Source organism: Onychostoma macrolepis, chromosome 03 (genome assembly GCF_012432095.1).
Source record: "Onychostoma macrolepis isolate SWU-2019 chromosome 03, ASM1243209v1, whole genome shotgun sequence".
Taxonomy (NCBI): Eukaryota; Metazoa; Chordata; class Actinopteri; order Cypriniformes; family Cyprinidae; genus Onychostoma; species Onychostoma macrolepis.
This window is the reverse complement of record NC_081157.1, coordinates 3730445-3753878: the sequence shown is the minus strand read 5'-3', so window position 1 is coordinate 3753878 and position 23434 is coordinate 3730445. Positions and strand designations below refer to the sequence as shown.

At 36.9% G+C, this 23434-nt stretch overlaps 1 protein-coding gene across 18 annotated transcripts in view; it reads right to left on the bottom strand.

Moving 5' to 3' along the window:
- Positions 1-21294, bottom strand: part of LOC131536448 (uncharacterized) — a 66265-nt gene extending 44971 nt beyond the window's left edge. For 2 of the 18 annotated variants that reach the window (XR_009269963.1, XM_058769374.1), the window contains exons 1-3: positions 18983-19486; positions 8149-8233; positions 1387-1556 (exon numbers count right to left, since the gene is read on the bottom strand). The gene's annotated coding sequence lies outside the window, so the exon portion shown is untranslated. The other 16 variants (XR_009269970.1, XR_009269964.1, XR_009269966.1 and 13 more) reach the window with 16 other exon arrangements.
- Positions 21295-23434: the final 2140 nt, after the last annotated feature.

Below are 23434 nucleotides of genomic sequence, written 5' to 3'. Positions count from 1 at the left end.
ATTAGCACCCTCTGTCAGGATATAATTGCTGCTGTTTTTGACATGTACGCAGAGCGGCCTACGAACTCCATCAGGAGTATTGAAGCTGACTCCTGCCTGAAACTGCAAACTATTTCTTCAGTAAACTTTCTTCAATTGAAACGCATCTCTTGACTCCGTGACTTCATTTCAACCAACACCTGATTCCATTTGTGGTTTTTAAACTGTTATTCCCCAACACAAGCATTTTAGAAGTAAAGTTAAACAATTAATCATTGCGAAAAGACCAATGCGGCTCGTTTAGGTGACTGACATCGTGGCTAGTTTGCTTTGCATAAAATAAAATGATTTACAGTTTTATTGATTTAAATTAAACATACACAAACCTATATTTTACAAAAGAAATGCAAGTCAGCGGCACTGAGAACTACTCTCACCCAAAGAGGATGCAAAATTTCATATTGAAGGCCAAAATAGATCTCAATTGGGCTAATTCATGCGCATCCATGCTCTTGTTTTCCTCTTTGTAAAATGGCAAAAGTGACGCAACCGGAAACGCAATAGTTTCTTAATAGTTGTGTGTTCGCAATAGTTGTATGTTCTGCACACAAAATAGTAGAAGTGAAAATCTTCTTTTTTTTATTTTTCCAAATGTCCCTTTAGGGGTATAAATTAACTGAAAAAACAATGTTTGTTTGGCAATGGGTATTATAATATTTTAGACAATAAAAAAATAATAATAATAGTTTTCTCATAACTTAAACTGAACATTCTTTGTAAAATTCTGTTGACCAATAAGTATAATGACTATTTATGAAAATAGCCTACTGTATATCATAAATACACAAAATTCTAGGGCCTATAAATGATCACTATGACCAAAATTTGCTGAAAAACTTGTACATAAACTTTATGCCTTCTGTCCTCTGATTGATAATTCATACTTATTCAGGTAAAGTTTTTTTTTTTTCATAAATATTTACTGATTTTTGTAAAGTCTAGAAGAAAATATTTTTTCTCTCTCTACAGTAACTGTAAATAATTATTGACTCATGATCAAACTGACTTACTCAACTGTTTAAAGCTTGATGCCACTTTGTAATTGGCTGTTTAATTTTTCACATTATAATGGTTCTTTGTGATGCTCAGAGGACCTCAGTGGATGCCAACCCTCAGACAACATACAGAATTACCAAATTTTGCCATAAGTTAAATATATTAAGTTTCTACAATATATTTGTAGACGATTTGTATCGTAAAAAGCACTATACAAATAAACTTGAATTTAATTGAATACTGAGGGAAAAACTGCTCTGACTCAAACAAGGAGATACAGTATTATTATCAGCTACAGTAACATTACTATTAGGAGTAATGAAACATTTCAAATAAACTATCAATACTCACTTCAGTGTGTTGAGTTGGCAGTGTTCATCCTGCAGTAGAGCAGCGATCTGATTCACTTCTGTGTCTCCTAGTGCATGTCTACTCAGGTCCAACTCTTTCAGGGTAACTGGTTTCTACCCACAATTCCTTTCACAAACTGACAGCCTTCATCTGCAGCAGGACCCAAAAACCTGCAGAATACAAGATGAAGCAGGATTCGATTTAATATATATATATATATATACAGTTGCATCTCAATAAATTAGAATGTCGTGGAAAAGTTAATTTATTTCAGAAATTCAACTCATTGTGAAACTCGTGTATTAAATAAATTCAATGCACACAGACTGAAGTAGTTTAAGTCTTTGGTTCTTTTAATTGTGATGATTTAGGCTCACATTTAACAAAAACCCACCAATTCACTATCTCAACAAATTAGAATACTTCATAAGACCAATAAAAAAAACATTTTTAGTGAATTGTTGGCCTTCTGGAAAGTATGTTCATTTGCTGTATATGTACTCAATACTTGGCAGGGGCTCCTTTTGCTTTAATTACTGCCTCAATTCGGCGTGGCATGGAGGTGATCGGTTTGTGGCACTGCTGAGGTGGTATGGAAGCCCAGGTTTCTTTGACAGTGGCCTTCAGCTCATCTGCATTGTTGGGTCTGGTGTCTCTCATCTTCCTCTTGACAATACCCCATAGATTCTCTATGGGGTTCAGGTCAGGCGAGTTTGCTGGCCAATCAAGCACAGTAACACCATGGTCATTTAACCAACTTTTGGTGCTTTTGGCAGTGTGGGCAGGTGTCAAGTCCTGCTGGAAAATGAAATCAGCATCTTTAAAAAGCTGGTCAGCAGTACTTTTCATTTTCTTGTTTTCCACTGAATATTGAGCTTTAGATTTAAGCATTGGACATTCATTTTTCCAATGACCTTTAGCCTGACAGTAATTGCAAATATCTGCTAAATCACTTTTCCCAGGAGAACGAAACGATCTTGTCCTAGAGCAGGGGTTCTCAACCTTTTGCAAGCTGGGCCCCCCCAAAGCTGGTTCATTGCAGTTGGGGCCCCAGTGCACTTTGTCTGCAAGGAGCAAAATATGAGTTTCGCGGCCTTGCAAAGACAGGTTGAGGCCGTTCAAGCGGTCAAATATATTGACCAAATAGGACAGAGACGCAAGCCACATAGTGTCATCCAGATGCTTCGCCAGATCTGATTTGATTTCTGTCAAAAACCACTTGGGTAGTTTTAGCTAAGTGTAGCTACTGCCTAGCAGTTAAAAAAAATTACTGGCTAGGGCTGAGATTTGATCTAATCTTTAACAAGAATGTTTGTGGGTTTCGTCTTTAAAAAGACTGTTGGGGTTTTGTAGTGAAGGCCTATGTAAATCGAGATTGATAACAGACTAGCGAGAGCTGGCACAAGCGAACTTGGCAAGAGACTAGACTAGAGTGAATGGAGAGCTATGTCGTGAGTCAATTTAAATGCAGTGATTTATTTTTGTGTGAGAGTGAGTGAACATTTACATTTACACCCCGTTCTGTAAGCCAGGGCGGGAACGGTGGCGGCCATGCGCATGCGCGATTCATTTGCAGCCTGGACGCGAAGGAGTGTGTGTCTCCTCTGTGCTCTGACTGCTGCGCGAGGAAATATTATATATATATATATATATATATATATATATATATATATATATACACACATACATGTATATATATATATATATAAAACTAATACGACCTCACGTTTTATACGTTTGCAGCCTCTGAAACTTCCGTCCGTCATAAAAATGAATTCGGATGGTTCGATTTTCTGCATTTTTCGCATCCGTAGCAAATATTTTGAGGGGTATTTTTGACAATTGAGAGCCACCAAATGACGAATATGAAAAAACTAATACGACAGTTTCGGACTCAGTCAGGGTGCAAAGACCTTAAACTTTTGAGGCTTGCGCAGCTTCTCGAGGAGATATCAAACAAATGAGCGCCGTTTTCTAAAGTCTATGAGCGCAGCACACACAAATAAACTAAATTGACATACTGCAGTTAAATTTAAAAATGTGGTGTTTTTATATTTATAACATTTGAATACAGTTCAGCAACATACATCACACGACCTGACGACCAAGAGAGCTGACAATTGACCATCACTTAATTTACCATCACCTCACTATTGAAAATGTGACACTGATTTCATATGACAGTTCAACAAACAAGTTAATAATATTAAGTCACTTATATTTTAGACGAAATAATGACTGTTTTGGTCTATTTTAGCAGCGAAAATAGATCCGATGAATCTAAACAAAGATCACAGCATAGCGCATCTCACAGCAACACTCAATCGTGTTTTGAATGATTCAGTGTTTTGAACAAATCGGTTGAGTCAAAGATTCAATGACCCCATGCACAAACATCTGTCTCATTCTTGATGAATCGGCCGTTTGAACGAATCGAGAGAGATGTCTTTCTTTTAGCCTGATTTTTATAATGTTTTTGTAATGTATTAATTATCACGGGCTGTAATAAAAAACAAGTAGTCATATCCTAATACTGAGTAAATACATTTGGTTCGAATAGCCTGGTATGGCAAGATGCCTTAAAATGTATTTCTTTTTTTAACATTTAAATTTAGACTACATTATTAGATTACCTTTTGACTTCATGAATACACATAAATGACAGCTTAATGATTTTTAAAAATCTTTTTTATATTTTAAATAATATTTTCTTTTATAATTTAATATAATAATTTTATATATTTTTCTATCATATTTGTCGCATTTAGTTTTTTATGTCATTTATTTGATCGTTATGTATACATTATTTTATTTTAAATGGAAGAAAAACCTGTTTTTGACCTCAGAATAAAGCACTTTGCCGCTGTACATGGCTGTGGGGACGAGCAGTTTTGTGGTGCTTGGAATTCTTTATAATTAATTCAAAACAAATATTGCCACATTGATGGCTTAAGGTGGTGTAATTGTTATTCTGCTCACAGGTGTAACGTTACGTGTCCGCTAATGAGGCGCACGACGAGGAGTAGGACAAATGAAAGTCTTTTATTAATAATCCACAGTAGAATTCCAGGAGCAAGCAGTAGCAAAACACATAAGGCAAACTTATAGCAGACAAAGAATGATGGGAGAACACAGGCTTTAAATAATCAACATAATCAAAGGGGGAACAGAAACAAGTGAGGAGTTAATTAACCAATAAGGGAACAGAGGAAAACTGGGTCAACATGTGACAACAGGTGATTGGAGAAGAGTTTTGTTCCCACTTTTGTTGCAGTTTGCAAATTTTTGTAAAATAGCTTCTGTTTTTGCTTTTCAGATAAAAGAGTGGTTTCAGTGTAATATGTTGCAGGCTCATATATTGGTAATAAATAATTGATAAATAATATTGATGATAATAAATCATCAAAAAATATATTGGGCTTGTTTTGGGCTTGTTTTTGAAGCTGCGGTTGCTTATTTGTCTCGCGAGAGTTGGCAACTGTGCTGCACGCTTCAGTGAGAGTTTGACATCATCAGAGCAAAAAAAGATGCAGGTAACTTTCATGATGATGTAGTGAGAATAATATTAAACTATTCACGCCGCCCTCTTTATGCTTTTTTTTGGAGGCTCCTCTTAAGTGAAGTGCTCTGATAGCGATGGGACATCCTTTATCAAAACACCACTCCAACGCTGGGAAATTCGTTATCATCCTATGCCTGTTATTGTCAGGCGACATTCACCCTTGTCCAGGTCCTAATGGGGAAGTTTGTCCCGGTTTTAACAAAGATCGAGTTTTGGATTCTGGATCGTACTTGGCTGAACGGAACTCCGCTGTTGTACAGGTACGAGTGTCATGCAGTGACAGGGCTCCAAATATTAACAGCGTGGCTAATAATATATCCCACCTTTTCATGGATGATGGCGTGGTCGTGATGGGCGATGAGGTGGCTGCGAGGTCTGGTTTGGAGAGGACAGTTTGCCGGAGAGGACGTGTCGTGGATCAGAAGGGCGCCGAACACGATGAGAGCTTAGCTGGTGAAGAGACTCTTCCAGCATCAAGAGGTTCTGTCGATTTGTTTGGGGACTATTTTAACATAAAAGGTTTACATTTTGTGCACTTAAATATAAAGAGTTTGTTACCTAAGATCGATGAAATAAGGTGCTTACTTAACAATTGTAAAGTAGGGATTTTTTGCTTAACAGAAACATGGCTAGATTTGTCTGTAACTAATAATGAAATAGAAGTAGATAATTATAATGTTATTAGGAAGGATCGAAATGGACAAGGAGGAGGTGTTTGTATTTTTATTAAATCGGATATTAATTTTAATGTGTTAGACATTAATGTGGAGCAGGAGTTATTGTTCTTGGATTTATTGTTGCCTGCGACTAAGCCTCTACTGTTTGGAGTTTGTTATCGTCCACCCAGTCAAAATAATTTTTATGAGGGACTTGAGTTTGTTCTGAATAACAATAACGATGATTTGGCAAAAGAATGTATTATTATGGGGGATTTTAATGCAAATGTATCTAATAGAACAGGGGATAATTTTAAAGATTTGCAGTCATTATGCCAATTATTCCATTTAACCCAAATAATAAACAAATCTACCAGAGTTTGGGAAGGTGGGGAAAGTACCATTCATCTCATTTTGGTATCTGATGAAAAATATATTTCCCAGAAGGGAGTAATTGATTTTGGTATCAGTGATCATAATATAATTTTTTGTACAAGAAAACGTAGTAAAATAAGATTTAACAATCATAAAACAGTACGAATTAGATCGTTAAAAAAATATAATATTGAAGTATTTAAACACTATCTTAAAATAGTTAATTGGAATGATATTCAAAATATCTCAATAGTTGATGATGCTTGGAAATTTTTTAAAGTTTTATTTCTTGAAGTAGTGGACAAAATTGCCCCCCTCAAACAGGTGAGAGTTAAGCAAAGAGCTAGCCATTGGATGGATCAGAAAATATTGGAAATATTAAAAAACAGGAATGGGGCTCTTTCAGTCTATAGGAAAACTAAGAATCAGGAAGACTATATTTTTCTGTCCTAAGTTTTAAGTGCTTTAAATTTTAGATAAAGGAGGCAAAACGTAATTTTATTAAAGATCAAATTCAAGAAAACAAAGATCCTGGAAACTATCGTCCAATCTCCATTCTTAGTGTGGCCTCAAATTTTAGAAAGAATTGTGCATAAACAGATGTATGAGTATTTAAGTAAGAGTAGTTTAATTTATGATTTTCAGTCAGGATTTAGGAAATCTTATTCAACTGATACTTCTTTACTTTATTTAACAGATTTTATAAGGAGGCAGATTGATGAAGGTAAAATGTGTGGTATGGTACTTTAGACCTCCAGAAAGCATTTGACAGTACATCATTCAATACGTTTAGACAAGTTAAGTGTCATGGGTTTTTCAAGTAAAGTGATAGCCTGGTTGAAATCTTATTTAACCGGGAGAGTTCAGAGGGTAGAAATTGATGGGGTTCTCTCTGAGGAAACTTTGGTTATAAATGGAGTCTCTCAGGGAAGTGTTTTAGGCCCTCTTTTGTTTATTTTATACATAAATTACATGCAAGCAGTTTGTGATTGTAATTTGTTTTTATATGCTGATGATTCTGCTTTATTAATTTCAGACAAGGATGTTGGTAGGATACAAGTGAATTTAGGTAAGGAGCTTTGTAAGGTAAGAGACTGGCTCTCTGAAAATAAACTGATATTGCATTTAGGTAAAATGGAATCCATTTTATTTGGGTCTAAAAAAAATTTGAATAAGGTTTCTAAGTTGTCTGTTAAGGTGGGGGATTGTTTAATATCAAATAGAACTTCCGTTAATTATCTTGGATGGTGTAAGCATGGCTATGAAAGTCCTGGGTAAGGTTAATGCTAGAACAAAATTTCTTGCCAAACATGTTAGTTTTCTTGATAAACAGATCATAAAATTACTTGCATCATGTTTAGTGTCATGTCATTTTGAATATGCATGTATTTCTTGGATGTCTGATTTGTCTTGTGGTTGGTTGGATAAGTTACAAAAATCTCAGAATAAATTGATACGGTTAGTTTCAGGGTTTAGTCGTTTTACACATGTGGAGGTTTCCCATTTTAAGTGTCTTGATTGGTTACCTATAGAAAGTGGACTAGAACATATTAAATTAAAAAATGGTACATAAGATTATCAATAATAGAGCTCCTTTATATTTTAATGCACTTTTTTCTAGGGTAAATGAGCAACATTGTTATAAAACTAGGCAAAGTCTTATGGATATTACATTATGTCGTTTTAAAACTATGTATGGTCGTAGGTCTTTTAGATATTCTGGGGCACTTTTGTGGAATAAATTACCTCTAGATATTAAGGGTATTTCGACTATGGTTAGTTTTAGTTTAAAAGCTAAAAGTTGGCTCTTAAGTAGGGTGTTTTGTTGATGAATTTGTATTGCGTACGTGGTTATTTGTGATTGTGAATTTTTGTAAATGTGGAATTTTATTGTAATTTTTGTATTTATAATGCAGTGTACCTGTTACCGGGAGTGGAGTTTGTGCTTTACATCAAGGACCACAATGGAAACAAGTTTTATTTTAAACTTTATTGTGTTATCCTTCACGAATTGAGTGTATTCACTACTTTTTTGTCAAATAAACAAACAAACAAATTATGAATCATGATCCATCACAGTTTATTTTCACCCACATTTTCACTGGCAGGTGTTCATTTCAAAACCCTGATGTTAAGAATGAAAACTGTTAAGTGTATTATGACACTAACCTGTTGATTTGTGCATGTTGCGCATCAGTTTGGTCAGACACTGAGCTGATCTCTCCGTTATTGTTCGCCATTGTAGAGGATGAATCTGCAAAATATGATACATTTATTTACATTAGTGCTTTAAAATGAAGGAAATATGAACAAATTACTAATCCTAAGAATTGTTCTTCAGTCTATGGCATATACTGTAGTTCACAGTGATCATATTACTGTATAATTCAGAAAAATAAAAAGGCTGGACTCATTAACTTGTCAAACAAGATCTCAACCATTTTTAAGACAGCTGTATGTGGAAATATAAAAATATCCTCATGGTAAACAGTTCAGTCTATATGACTATGATAACCATGAGTGCAGTAAAATAATTTTTCATAAATTAATTTGATTCCTGGAGCTGTAGTCTGAAATGCTTTTGTTTGTCATGGCACTGCACTGTGCTGGCAAAACAATAACTGAATTGTCTGTTTTTATAGGGGTTGGACAAAATAATGTAAACACCTAGGAAATAAGCAATATTTCATTGAGGTGTTTTACTACCATTTGCCTTTAATACAACTTCCAACCTTCTTAGAATAGATTCATACAACTTTGGAATTTCTGAATCTGCAGAAAATCTGCCAGTTGCTTTGGGTGTTGAAGGAGGGAATCTGCTTCTAAAGTTTTAACAGTTACAGCTCTTTCATGGATGTTGGCTTTATGAAGTTTTCTGTGGTTGGTTTTTGTAGAAACAGGGTCTTCAAGGTGAATATTGAGGTTTGCTGTCACTTGGCTGCAGTTCTGTGCTGTTTGGACACAATCCTTCTTAGTGTTCAACGGTCCCTATCATTCACTTTCAGTTTTTGCCTATGCTTTGTGTACGTAGTCGTAGTCATAATTGTAAAGGATGTTGTTCTTAAAACACCAAACAACTGGTCCGTTAAGGTTACAGATGCTCCTGCTAAATGGGCTCCCATGATTAGGCCTTTTTGGAAAACTGGCAAGTCACCCATTTCACTCATGGCCTGTACTAAACACAAGAGAAGGAACTGAGCTGCAAACAGCAGTTACCTGGGTTCTTTAAGACCTTTGAGTAATTACAGACATTTTAAGATGATTTTACTCAAAAGGCTGAAAACAAAAATCAGAAATACAATCAATAGTAATGTTACCAATAGGTGGTGCTGCTCCCAAATTAATGAGGTGTGGTTAACTAGGGGTGACAATGACACATATAGTTTGGTGCCAATATGCCAAAGCAAACTTAGATCCATTTTTTTTTCTCTCTCTCTCTCTCACTCTCATTTTTCAGATCTCCTGACCACTAGGTGGCACTGTTCCTGTTTTAATTGGTCTGGTTTTGTGTTGTCCAGATGAGAACCAGCATTCCAGTGTTTTTTGGAGGAAGTTGAATCTGCATGTTCTTTCCTGCTCTGAGATAGAAAGATGTGTTGAACTTTACTGTTTGCAACTGGACATGACTGATTCACATAGCCAGCCATTTTTTAATCTGCTGAATGTTGTGTTAACTCAAGCACTGCTGTACTGTGTAGTAAAGTTGAAGGTATTGATTCAACTTCACTGACATTTAGTGACTTACATTCACTGACATGTACAGGACTTGAAGTATTACAGACCATTTCATAAGCAGCTTTCATAAAAAAAAAAAAAGTTTGTTAAATCAACTGTTTGCATTTTGCTTTTATTTTAAACTTTGATTCCAGACTAAAGTTGAATTTAACTCTGTGTTGGTATCAATGTAACTGCAAGTTTTCACAAATTATTTCCTGACAGTTACTGTCAACTCTCCTAATTTAACCTGGTTGGGGTACAGTAATGTCTACTCGTTACACTGGAGTTAAAGCACTTGAATACGACTAGCTCGTAATTATGACTTCATAAGTGGGAAATAGGAAATTTCCGATGGCACGTGAAGGAAACATGAACCCCGACGTTGACGTCCTTCCCTTCTGGAAAGACAACTCTGTTATACTGCCCCAACTTTCACACATTGCAAGATCCATATTTAGCATCCCCAGCGGCTCGGCCAGCGTAGAAAGGGTGTTTTCTATTGCTGGCCTGATGTCCAGCACTAATCGCATGTGCTTGACACCTGCCACTCTGCAAAAGCTTGTTTTTCTGAAAGTGAGCGCAGCATTGGAGATATAATTTTGATGATTAAAAGTGTAGGACTGTTCAACCAAAAAGTTGGTTTAAAGAGAAGTGAATAATAGCCTACATGTAGGGTTGGGTACTTTTGGGTACTTGCGAACTCTGGACTTTTAAGGGTACCGACCGAACTGCGTCGGTACTACTGAGTACCGATTCACATTAAGTCATTCGGTACCAAATTTCGGTACCTGACAACGCATTTGGGTGCATACGAGAGAGAGAGAGAGAGAGAGAGAGAGACCCTGTGACTTGTCACCCCTGCAACTCTTTAAAACACAACACACAGGGCAAACCGAAATGTTCTGAAGTGTGCTTACATTTCTAGGGTCATATGGTTTCCGCGAAAACGCAGACAGGATGGCAGAGTCCATTCATAAAAATGGAATTTACTCTATAGCGCGGATGAATAAAAGAAGTAGTGTATGTGAACATTAAAACGCAAAAAGACAGTTTAAATATGAATCCTGTGTAACGGGGGTGTATTTAGCCCGTCGTGTAGGGGAAATGGATTACGGCTGCCCTGGAAGTTTGGATAACGAAAGGATCTTGGTCCCCGCTCCCCAAACTTTTTAGTCTCGTTACACACTAGCGTGTGTATGTGGTTTCTTACCTTATTGTGTTAGAACACTACTGATTGACAAGGGTAGGCTTCAGGTATGGTAATGTTACACGGTGGCTTCCTGAAGTGAAACTACATATGTGAGAACAGTGTGATATGCTCCTCCCTCCCCAGATCTAATAAAGTAAGCGAGACTCCCCCACTCCCTAGCAGCTTTCAACAAAAAGGTACACTGTAAATAGGTGCAAAACGGAATTAAACAGAGTTTATTCTTTTAGATTCCTTGTTCTTATGATTAATTATTTCTTCTGTTTGAGTAAAGGATTAAATAAAAGAAAATAAAAGAATTTACAGTATTTGTGTTATCTTTTGAATTCACACTAACACTTTCAACACAACAGTTGACCTTTCACTTGTGGTATAACAAATCTCTTAAGAAGCTACAAAATGAGATCACTTGCAATTTGTCAATTTGTAAACCCACAAATTCTCACCTTTTCAAACAATCACATTTGAAAACAACAACCAAAAAAACAAAGCATACAAAATTAAATCTCAGAATGAGCACTTGTATGAAACGTCCCTTCAAATGTTTACTCACAGTTACTCAAGTTCCTTAGTCCACTTGAATTACCACAGTTCGCTGTTTATCAGTTCAGTCACTGAAGAAAACGGAAAAATTAGGAAAGTACCAGTTCGTAGAACGATGAATTAGAGTGCGTTGTCTGAGAAGGGTCTGTCTGCAGACTGCAACAGAGGGGCGTAACTGGAAGGAGGCGTAACTTGAAGAAAGGGGCGTAACTTGAAGTTGTCCAAATCACACAGAACCACGCGAGATGTCAAAACGAGATGTTGTCGGGCTGCGTCCGAAACCACATACTTTCTTCAATAAGTACTTACTTAACGAGCGCTAAAAGAGTACATACTCTACAGCAGGGGTGCCCAATAGGTGATCGCGAAGGCAATGCTGGTAGATCGCGCTTTAGGTCAGTGGTTCTCGCGAGACAACTTAAAACTAATATATAATATATTCACTAATGTTATGACTATGATAACGTAAAAATATATATAAATAAATAACAGCACCACCTCTCAACGTATTCTGTGTTTCAGACCAGCAAACCTTCCCTCATCGCGCTGTGTGAAATACAGACTGAACGGCGGCTCATAACCGCTGTATGAGCATATGATACGCAAACTACAGCTCTCGGCTGGATAAAAGAAGCCAGTGTCACACTAGTAGCCTTAAGTTTTAATGGATGACGATTGTAATCAAGGTAAAGATGATTACAGTGACATACAGGACCGTGCATTAGGTGCGCGTTGTGTCAGTTATTTGATGCGCAAACGAACCGTGTATGTGCGCTGTCGGCTATAACATCATATTTCTGCTTGAATACAGCTCAGTATATTCACGTAGTTGAATACAGCGAGTGTTTTATAACAGATGCTCGCGTGTTTTGGAGAAGTTTGTGAGGATCAGTGGTGTTCATGTACATACGGGCATCAAACGCTCCGAACAGCTTGTTCCGACAGAGGAACTATTCACTGTGGCGTCTGAGTTCAGATATACGTACTTTTACTTACTTTTAAGTTGTGTAGAATATCAGTGACATGTTTGCGAAGTATGTTTGCAAAAAGAACATGGAATGTTTAAATCTATCTTGAATTTGCTTTGTTTAAAAAAACTTACATGAAAGTACATAGGTTTTAGTGAATAGAAAAGTTTGGGCTTTACGTATTGATTTGGAGAGGAGGTGGTCTTGGAGTAAAAAAGTTTGAGAACCACTGCTTTAGGTAAATGCAGGCACAGTTCTATGGGGGTACTAAGAATTGAACATTATTTTATTATTAATATTTGTTTTTAATTAAAAAATAATTAATGCAATATAAAGATACATCCCAACAAGCTTTTTTATAGACCTATTTATTGTATGTATTTTATTATTTATTTATTTTTCACCTGGTAGATCTCGGTGAGTTTCTCATTTGAAAAGTAGATCCCCACACAAAAAAGTGTGGGCACCCCTGCTCTACAGCCTGAATGCGTTATGCCGAGTTCACACTGCACGATTTTCAAACTCGTCGGATCGCTGTTGTTTTCACACTGCGTGACTATCTGGGGTAGCATTCAGTCGCTGCTGTGTTCACATTGCACGATGGATCGGCGACAGGGGCTTTCACATTGCACGATTTCACAATAGGAAGAATCGCCGACAACTCTGTCTGATCCGCAAACTACGTTTCACAACAAAACACACGCGAGAAGTGATAAAGAACCCGCGTGCGTCAGACCGTTGTTCTCGAGCGAGACTGGAAGTATTAAAAAAATATAGCACGCAAATTGTCTGTGTCTGCTGATTTCCAGCTACAAAAATAAAAACAGATTATGCAGGAGGGAGATGCAGGGAACAGGGATTGTGTTCTGCAAAGAGTGGTAAATAATAATTTTGCAGTAACTGTTATGCTGATGTTGCGGCTGGTCAAGCGTTTGTGCTTGTTTCTGTATGATATAATTGTACATATTAAAATAATGATATGGTCTATAACTCCTCACCGAACTTCCCTCTGCCCTGTATCTTTGTCTCTCGTTGGCTGAAGGTCATCGCCGATGTAGTTTTCAGTCAGAACTCATTGCACACAGCGTGATTGTGAATCGCCGACAGCTCCAGATATTTAGCATGTCAAATATTTCACAGGGGTCGGCGACGTGTCGGCGATTCTCTCAGATCGTGTCTTTGATAATTCACACTGCGCGATTGTCACTCGCGTGAATGAGCTCCGATTTGCCTCCGATTTCGGGCATTTGTCGGCGATTTATCAAAACCTGTCGGCGAGTGAAAAATCGGGCTAAAATCGTGCAGTGTGAACTCGGCATTAAGTATGAATGCGATTCGGATATCATCTGCTATGTTGACGTTATCATGTGACCTAAGACGTTATAACAAGCGCAACAAAAGATATGAGTGACAGGTTTAATTAATCTATCTGTAAGTATCTTGATACTGATGAAATTTGCTCATTTTGTGGTCTTGTTAAAGAAACAGCTGCCCTTTTATTTTGTGATTGTAGTAGTCAATACATTTTGTGTTGATTTAAGTTCTTATATCTGTAACTCCACTAATGTGATCCACAGTTTTATCCTTAAAGTATTTTTTATTTTATTTTTTATTACAAAAACCCAAAATTGTTATCTCTTGAATATTTTGTTAACTATTTTATCATCCACAAGCAAAAGTGGCTTAAATCTCCTGTTTTCTTGTTGAATTTAACTTTCTTTTTTCATCGCTCAGGCTTCTAAAAAAAAGCATCATGATGAATTATTCAAAGATATTTAACCTTGTCACTGTGCTTTTTTTCTGTGTATATTATCTCATACTATGATGAACACATTAAATTTTTGTTTACCGTTTTATGCCATTTATGATTGTTCATTGTTAGATACAACCATCTTTCCCTGATCTTTTATGTAATAAGTTCGGCAATAATAATAATAATAAAAAAGAGGGACAGGTGCACTAACACCTCATAGCATCACTAACTCAACTATCTAGTACGGTTTTCCTCAGTGTTTGAAATGTCAGCACAAAGGACATGTCGGGCAGCTGCTCGAAGATCTCGCCTTTGGAGAAGACGGTTGATTTTATACTCTAAAAATTTAAGTATTTCTACTTAAAAATTAAGATTACCCCAGAATGAATTGCATCGTTTGCCCACCCCAACACTTAAACGCAATAATAATAATAATAAGTGCTAACCAATAATTACTTTTTTTTTTTTTTACTTAAAATGACAAACAAGTAAAACAAGCAAAATGTAATTTTTGTCGTGACATGGCTATACATGAATATACACTAGTTGAACAAATGCAGTCGATGTGAATACATCAATTTTCAGTCAAGCAATTAATACATGAATTAATAAAATATATTTTAATGACAACAAGAAACATGAATAAATGAGTAAAAGAATGAATAAAAGGAAGCATCACAATAAATACATACAATATACAAGTCAACAACAGATGAAACAAAGCTTCATTCAAACGTATTGTTCTAACAATCATAAGCCGCTTTTTTCCACTATGGGGGCGAACGGTTCTAAGAACGGTCAGGTACGGTTCCAGTTGTTTTTCCACGTGAGCCTGGTACAACCGTGCTGGTAGAGTGCGTGTGCGTGCCATCGCCACTCAGGATCTGTCACTTGTCTGTCGCCTGGCTGCTAGTTTCTCCGTAGCTTGCTAAGTGCGCTATTTTGAGCAATGTAAACACAAATTAGTAATAAAATCTAAAGAAATTTCTGATCATCCTCCGTAACGCGGTGGTTATTTACACCTCATATCATATGTAAACACTTGTGTTACCACGGCAACGACTGACGCATTTGAATTGCATTCCAAAGAGATCCGTTATTAGCCCCGCAGTGGAAAACGAAACCGTATCCGTGCTGACTGGCCCGGATTGGCACGGAACGGAACGGTTAAACAAAGAGAACCGTTCGACCCGATAGTGGAAAAGTGGCTATGTATTTACAGATGGTGAACCCACATCCTACTGCCATCTCAATGCAGATGTGTCAATTCTGCAGCTGCGCTGTGCTTCACAATCTTGCTCTTCTCAATGGGGACATCGTTGACCCGGAGGATGAGGAAGACCATGATGATGCCCCCTGAACCACACAACCTTGAGGCAAGAGCAGGAGAACATGTGCAGGACAATCTGGCTGCTGCTGTGCCTGCTCCAAACATTCGTGTGCCTGCTTTCCATGAGCATGACTACCTGTAAAACATTTAAACAGAGTTAAACATTTACCATTCATGTTGTCAGCTTTCCATTTCTTGACAAATTTCATTTCATGTTTATAATTACATGCATTTTTTGTTGTTGTAGCTTTATTACTTTTGTAGTTGGCTAAACCACTGAACTGGTGAGCAGAAGGTTGCTGGTTCGTCACCACCGGTGTGTCCTTCAGCAAGGCTCTTTTCTCCAGGTTGATCCAGGGGTTTGTAGGTCCCTGTAATAACAGCACTGTAAATCACTTTGGATAAAAGCTTCATGACTGTTTTTGATGATGCTTTTGAAGCTTCTGAAAGTCAGCCTTCATTGTGTGAACAGAAACCAGCAGAACAAACTTATATCACATCCTCAATGTCTTTTGGTCTTTCTCTAGATGCTCTCGCTAGCTCTGAGCTCACTGATGATGAAGAGACCACAGCAGCATCTGGTTCAGATGAGACAGTAAGGGCAGGTGAAGTGATGGAGCGTCTCATTCATGGCACTGGAACATTTCCAGGATGCTGCTGTGGACTCTCCATCCTCAGCGCTCACAGCAGTCTGCAGACATTTCAGATCATGCAAAAATGCCCAAACATAATACAAAAGCAGTCATTTTAACAGCACAATGTCACCTGATCTCTGTATTAGAAGTAACAAAATGATCTTATTTTATCCTTTTTTTAAGGTTTTCCCTTTTTTTCACAAATGTCACTGTCACCTTGCCTTGCAGGTCCTGCTCCACCACAGAAGATCTGCAGCAAATGCAGAGCAATCAAGAATAAGAAAAGTGCTGTAATAGTTGTTTGAAATTACAATAATTAAAATAAACTACACCTTAAGATTTAAAAGATGTTTAATTCATTTCAGTAGTGTACTCACTGAGAGGCTTTGATGGCAGCATTCCTCCATCAGACACTCTGCACCGGATAAACACACGTGTGTCTCATCTGTCCCTGTAACATCAGACAAGAGTCAGTCAGCTCTGTGATTTATCTGCTCAATACTGCATTTACATGTTGAGGTAGTTGCTGATGTAACTCCCTTTTTATCCAACACAAATGTTCCTTAAATTATCAATATTACTAATGGATAAATAAAATAGGTTACTTTATGTAGATTTGTTTGTTTGCATGACTTACATTCATCTAAAGCAGTGTTGACAACAGTGAATTCTACATAACAACACATACATCTCTCACTCAGATGCCTGTTTCATGTCTATTAGATGTGCTCATCTGCAATATTTATCAAAGATAATCCTGTCAGATGTTAAATAGACATTTAGTAATCATCTTTAAGATGTATATGGTTTATGTAAATCCACTTTTGAGACGTATGTGTACTTAATGGAGCTCTCCTGTTAGTTATGCATTATAAAACGTGTTTTTACAGCAAAATCACAAATATGCTATATTATGTAGATCACAGACAGGGTTTAGATTAAGCCAGGATTAGGTCATAGTTCAATTAGGACATTTGAGTAGCTTTTATAAACGTGCCTTGGATAAAAACACTACTGATGTGCATCTTGAACAAAACAATTATCAGTCAGTTCAAGTTGCTTTCAGTTAAAACAGCCCAGACATGCATTTTAGTCTGGGACTACTCTTGACTAGCCTTGTCTGTGAAACCGGGGGATAGCGTCTTACACCTTTTGAATTATATAGACGGTTTCATCAGGCGCACGCGCCTGGACCGAAGTTAACTTCCGGTCTGTCTGTGTTTGTTTATTGGTCTTGTTAGTGGCGCCGGCTAGAAACACAGTTAAAGTTAAAGTGATGAGTAACGTTAATGAAGTTGGGCTCAGGTTGTTGTGCTGTGGGATGTGTTTCCCATACATTTATTTATTTGTGGCAACCGCTGCGATATCAAAACTGACCGATTTTCCAAAAGGCTTCGTTGAATAAACATGAGCACGTAACGCACTTTTAAAAATCAAAACGAGGCACAGGTGTTTTTATATCACTGTATTTCTGAAGGAACACTGCCTTTAGAAAATGTTCGATGTCATTTTCATTTCATCTTGCATGTTATGTGCCTGATAAAGCAGCGTTTGTAAGCTCAGCGCTGCTTTGTGTAACGTACAGCCCAACAGCCGTTTCCGGGGAAACTAGTTCTCCTGCTTTAAAGCGCCTCCTGCTGGCAGAGGATGAATTTGCATTTTTAATAAGTCCGTCCAAGTAGTTATCGCTGCATCTCAGTCCGTCTGATTTACGCAGCAAACATATTTTGCTTGTTATCAAAACATAATGTACTCTAGAGGGACTTAGCTGTTGTTACTGATTGTATTTGGATGTCTACCGGAAGTTAAGTTAGGGCCACAAAAGCGCGCATGCGCAGTAACGTTTGTTTATGTTGTTGCCGTTGAAACCGTCTATATTATATATTGCTTACTCCTTAGTTTTAAAAGATGATTAACTCCATAAACAATACCACTGTATGAAAATGACTAACACTTCAATTTAAACGGTTATTTCGGGGGGGGGAAAATATTCTCACCTTGTCTCTATACAAGCGGCCATCTTGCCAATAACATCTCGTTTTGACATCTCGCGTGGTTCTGTGTGATTTGGACAACTTCAAGTTACGCCCCTCTCGCAGTCCGCAGACAGACGCTATTGCGTTGTCTGGACGTTGGGTGCGTCGAAATAAACTGGAGATCACGTAGTTCAAGTTCAAAAATTCACTCAACTTTGTATAAAATGTCCCACAGATAAACTGTCTCAACCAGGACCAAACTGAAGATGAATCAAACTAAGATGTCACTTGGATGCAGAGGTTGCGTTAGACTTTAATATTATCCGTCATTTTGACGGACAGGGTCGTTAAAAATTCCGTCATAATCTATTATTACCTGTCATTTTAATTTTCGTATTTTAATTATAATAACCATTTAATTGCTTTTATTTTTGTTCACGTTTTCATTTTTAATAATGAACCTAAAGGACGAGCATATTGGCTTATGCATTTATTTATTTATGACGAGAACAGAGACTGCGTCATTGACAGCGGAGGACACTTAAAACAACAAAATATGCTAGTGCTGGATAAAAAAATAAAAAATAAAATAAAACCGATTTCTCTGTTTTAATAGATTCTTATTTTTATGAAGCAATATCGTTTCTTAACTCCCAATCGATGCTGTTTTCATTTGATGAATGCACAGTAACGTTAGACAATCGGCTACACTTTGTGCGTTGTTACTTTTGATATGAAATGCAGTCTCAGGTTTCAAATTCTGTCCATTTTATTAGGAAACTCAAGCAATAAATACCGTTTTGGCGCTCTTTAATGTGGCGTGATAGATCGCTGTAGACCCCTCAGATCAAGCGATTCGCTTTACTATACTCACCTGTGAGTAATCAAAGACACAGCAAAAGACCTTTATTTTTGTTCTGGAGACGATCGCGCGCTCTGCTGCCTCACTGGAGCGCACTCGCCACCAACTGGACAGGGCTGGGAATTACAGTTATAAATTACAATAGATCACCCTCAGTGTGCGTAATCTATGGAAGCCCGTTTCCGCCACTGAATAAAAAATAAAACAAGGTAATTGCGACTTTTTTTCTCAGAATTCTGAGATATAAACTCGCAATTCTGAGATATAAACTCGCAATTCTGACTTTTTTTCTTGCAATTCTGAGATATAAACTCGCAATTCTGACTTTTTTTCTTGCAATTCTGAGATATAAACTCGCAATTCTGAGATATAAACTCGCAATTCTGAGATATAAACTCGCAATTCTGAGATATAAACTCGCAATTCTGAGATATAAACTGGCAATTCTGACTTTTTTTCTCGCAATTCTGAGATATAAACTGGCAATTCTGACTTTTTTTCTCAGAATTCTGAGATATAAACTCGCAATTCTGACTTTTTTTCTCAGAATTCTGACTTTTTTTCTCGCAATTGCGAGTTTATATCTCACAACTCTGACTTTCTCGCACCATAGGAAACCACTCTCCGTGTAAGGCTTTGCAGTGCTTTGTTCAATTTGCACTATCAAAATGAACTAGATGAATGCTGCGTCCGAATATGTAATAGTATTAGTTACTATTTTAAGTATTTTTTTTTTATTATTTAGTCAATTGTATATGAAGGGTTCAGATGCAAAAGCATCTAAGTGTTATCTGAAATTTTCTTCTAAAATGAGAGCATTTTTCTCAGGTACAGGTTCTTTTCATTGTCATTAAAGTGAAATAACTGAACATAAACATAGGAGCCTGAGAAAAATGCTCATTTTAGAAGAAAAATTCAGATAGCACTTAGATGCTTTTGCATCTGAACCCTTCATATATAATTGACTAAATAATTTAAAAAAAAATACTTAAAATAGTAACTAATACTAACTAATAAATAATGAATCCTTAATTTATTTACAATTTTCATCGGGGATGTCTTGCTTGGTCGATATCTTACAACATTAAATACAGGAGATAAGATAATTCTAGAGCAAGAACATAGAGATGAAAGCGTGTTTTATGCGAGAGTGAAGGAAATCCACCTGCGTGCATTCATATATTCACTCTCATGTTACAATAATACGTTTTTGGCTCAACAGCTGTTGTTAAAATAATGCGATAGAACCTGCCTCAAACTCAGAAATATAAAGAAATGAAGAATATTGTGTCTGAAAGCTGTGCGCGCCGTCCCCCCTCCCGCACCCTGCCCGGCGGTAATGGTACTGTCCAACCGCGAGCGCAAAACACGGAAATGGAGAATAATTAGTCATTTGTATGTTTGTTCAAAAATCATATTCGGACGCAGCATTCATCTAGTTCATTTTGATAGTGCAAATTGAACAAAGCACTGCAAAGCCTTACACGGAGAGTGGTTTCCTATGGTGCGAGAAAGTCAGAGTTGTGAGATATAAACTCGCAATTGCGAGAAAAAAAGTCAGAATTGCGAGTTTATATCTCAGAATTGCGAGTTTATATCTCAGAATTGCGAGTTTATATCTCAGAATTCTGAGGAAAAAAAGTCAGAATTGCGAGTTTATATCTCAGAATTCTGAGGAAAAAAAGTCAGAATTGCGAGTTTATATCTCAGAATTCTGAGGAAAAAAAGTCAGAATTCTGAGATAAAAAGTCGCAATAACTTTTTTTTTTTTTTTTCAGAGGTTACGTCTCTGCATTAACTGCATTATACAGCGATCTCGGTCTCACGTGCGGGAAACTTAATTACACGTGAACAGTCCCGTTAAACTGTTAGCTCTTGGCGATGCTTTTCAACCAAAACACGAGAAGTGCAAAATACAGCAAAAAGACATGTAAAAAAAACTCTTGATGACAAAAATAAAGCGGGGTTTGCACTTTAAACGTACTCACAGCTTCCGTGGCCTTCACGATATGTTACTGCGTCACTCTAACAGCCAGCACATACCACGAGAACGAAACTGGAAAAACTCTTCTTCACTATGAAACGTGGGTCACTGTCCACACTCTCACTTAGTGCTGTCGTCCTTTATTCGACTCAAGCCCCGATTATCTTCCGTTGAAGCAACTTTATCGAACGAGCTTCTCGATCACGACACTGCACTCACTTCTGTGTGTGACACACTCATACACTCTTCTTCGTCTCTCTAAGGGCCGTTCCAGAAGTCCGTTAGCGAAGGGGGACGCACTTTATTCCAGGGGTTTCATTTCAGCGTAATCAAAATTGCGTCATCAGGTAGGCCATTTACTTCAAATACCTGTCCTGATCTCAGGTGTTTCGTGTTAAATACATTTTTTATTATATACAGTAACTTCAGATACCTGTCCTGATCTCAGGGGTTTCGTGTCACATACCTTTTATATTATATACAGTAACTTCAGATAACTGGGCAACTGTCTACTGTCCACTTAACTGATTAATTGATTGTGAAAGGACTGTTACAATTATGTGAATCGACTGTCTATTGTGTTTCTGCTTTTGTACAGCGTCCTTGAGCTTAGGAAAGGTGCTATATAAATTAAACATATTATTATAATCATGTGTCCTATCACACAGGTCAAATTTGCAATTAGGCCTTTTTTAAATTTTTTTTATTAATCTTTTCCACAGCTCTTGCCTGTAAAAAAAAAAAAAACCTTATAATTATCCATAATTCCATAGTCAATTTAATTTACACAGAAAGAGCATGACATGAAGATATTTGAAGAACTGGTTGATTCAAGGCTTACAAGATCTTCTCATGTATAATCTCCCAAACCATCACTTTCCTGAACAGTGGAATGTCACACTACAGAGAAACAGAGACAAATCAGAAATGAAAAGTATTCAATAAAATGTTTGAGAATTAATGTTGTTAACATAACTACTGTTGCTTGATCATGTACCTGTCTGAAAGTGAGTGGCTTTCCTTGAGAAAGGAAGTCTGCATATTTACAGGCAAAACACCACAGTCATCTCCATTCACCTGTTTAGAATTGCCTAGACACAATTTTAAGCAGAACAAGTAGCCTTAAAATTACACTTAATTCAGAGAAGATCCATATAAATCATTAAACGGTGTCATACATTAGTTAGTTCATACATTAGTTCTCATTCGGCCTACGGTCCACCTGGAAGCCTCCAAGACACAGCCTTTCTTGACCCTGTACTCCTTTGTGAGGTACTTTCTGTTAAATAAAACATGCACATCCAGATATTCAAAGAAGATGAACAATCAAACCACAAAACAACTGCAAAAATATGGAGACACTCACAACAACACGTGACAGATCTCATCATGTCTTTGACCTATTGAGTCATAGCACTGTATGGTCTGGGATTTTAAATCAATTACCTGGTGGTAAGAAGCAATATAGGCAACAAGTTAAAGACAAACTGAAAATCATAAATAGTGTTTTGCACTTTTCAAATATAATGTAAATATTAAAACTGAAAAATGTAAAAAGGCATCCTAACTCATTAATGACTTACAGCCAAAGCCCAGTGCATGCCTGGGAGCAAAGGAACAAAAACAAGATCAAAGAGGAAGAGATCCACAGCTTTTGTCCAGTTCTTCACTGCGGCATGGGCTTTACCACTCTGAAGCTTTGGGTAAAAGAAAGTGCTGAAAGAGAAGACTTTAAGGCTTCCCACCTGATCACTGTTTCTCTTCATCAGCAAGGACAAATAGAAGTTGACAATCTCGAAAACAGAAGAGGAAAAAATACTCATTATTGGGAATGAATAACATTAGTGACCGCCAGCATTAGTGCTTCATAATCAACTATTGTCTGATTACATTGATACTGTTGGCAGATCATCAGAGCTTTTTAAGTAGTAAACACCTATTGATCTTTTGGGTAACACTTTATTTAAAGCCCTTATGTCTAATGCATCATAAAAAAACTTATAATGCACCTTATGATGCATTGTATGGCCTAATGAGTAATTGTAGTCACAGTTATAGTACATACCTATTAATTGAACACAACTTTAGAAAGTATAGTGTTAGTTTGTTACAAAAGTGTTACCATCTTTTGTAGCAAACATTTATTTAAAGCCAGTGCATCAAAGGGAATAGTGAAGCACAGAAAACAGTGAAGATTTATAAGGTGTGAGACATTATAAAATATCTATTTCTCAATGTTAATTGATTTCTCATTATTATAAAACCGATATTTATTCTTACATTCCAAGAATCGATCTTTTAGTCTATCCTGTCTTCAGTTGAAGAATGAACAAAATATTGTAGCACGCCTCCCATTCAATAAATTGCAAAAAGCTTTGTTTTTTTTTAACAAGACAAGACAAAGTGTCAGATTTACAATTTTATCCAATTTATTACCAAATTCAAACAATATGCTGCTCTTTAATGTAGCGTGACAAATT